Genomic DNA, 1193 nt, shown 5'->3' with positions numbered 1-1193 from the left:
CCGAGCCCACGTGTTCACAGAATGGGACCCAGAAGCTGCCTGACAAGATGGGAGCCGTTGATGCGTGTGGGAGCAAGGCCCACGTGGGGGCTTGTGAATTAGCTCTCATTACTGCCAATTCCCCACGAGGAGACTGAAAACGCAAGATGCTGAGTCACGGAGCTGCTACGTGGCAGAGAGAAGCAAGTGATACAGAGATCCCTTCCTCGACAAGCAGGACAGTGGGGAAGGGTGATGGAGGCTGTGACCTTGAGAACAGGCTGCTGCTCTTCCCCTTTCTGGACCAGAGGAAGACTACGGAAGCCAGAATTTTTAAATCTAGAAGACTGTTTCAGCCCTCCGGTCACAGGTGGGCCACGGCTGCACCTCTCTGAGCTGTACCCTGGATGCAGGGGCGGCCTCTCCATGGGCCGTGGTGCTGCAGGGAGTGGAATCCCAGGAGCTACCTGGGGACCAGGTCACCCACCTTGAAGGAAAATCCGGCAGACCCAGAGGAAGAGAAAGTACGACAGTCTGCATGTTTGGTGCCATCAGAGCCTGCGGGTACGTGTCTCGGCTGAAGGTGGCACAGGCAGCCCTGACAGTGGTGGCCCTGCCAGCTTCTACAGGCACTCCCAGGGCCTCTGGACACTCGACCCCCCAGGCTTGTGGCTGGGACAGCGGGTCTCGCCCTGGCCGTGCTGTGCTGGAGGAGCCATTTCTTCCGGAGGCTGGTGGGAATCCTATACCCGATGAGCTGGGCGCTGTGCTGGGGGTGGCCCACCTGACCTTCTGGGGCTGGTGGCATTTACCTACTGCCCTGTGGCCATCATCATCCTCCTGATGGAAAGCAGGGACCGGCCTCTGGATGTGTTCCTGCGAATCTAGCAGTGCAGCAGGAAACATTCCTTCTACCTCACCCTGAGCTGCAGACACATCCCAGACAGAGCGTTTTGTGCAGGTGTTTGGGATCTTAGACACACTCAAGGGAACACCTGGGAGCCGGGCTTCTGAGTTGCTCTGGCTTACCTAGATCTCTGCTGGGAAGACAGGGTGCAGGCAAAGCTGAAGAAGGGGATCGGACAGCCGGAGTCTTTGCCAGGACCCCTGGGAACTTGTCTCTGGGATGAGGAAATTCATGAAGCAGAAGCTAGTAGCCAGGTTGAGAAAAAGACCATAAATCCAAATCCTTAACCTCACTTGTGTATGATGTT

At 57.1% G+C, this 1193-nt stretch overlaps 1 pseudogene; it reads left to right on the top strand.

Annotated features, from left to right (window-relative positions):
• The first annotated feature begins 386 nt into the window (after positions 1-386).
• LOC119505974 lies at positions 387-993 on the top strand (annotated as a pseudogene).
• The last annotated feature ends 200 nt before the right edge of the window (positions 994-1193 follow it).

The sequence above is a fragment of the Choloepus didactylus genome, chromosome 11 (genome assembly GCF_015220235.1).
Source record: "Choloepus didactylus isolate mChoDid1 chromosome 11, mChoDid1.pri, whole genome shotgun sequence".
In the NCBI taxonomy this organism is placed as follows: Eukaryota; Metazoa; Chordata; class Mammalia; order Pilosa; family Megalonychidae; genus Choloepus; species Choloepus didactylus.
This window is presented reverse-complemented; position numbering and strand designations above follow the sequence as displayed.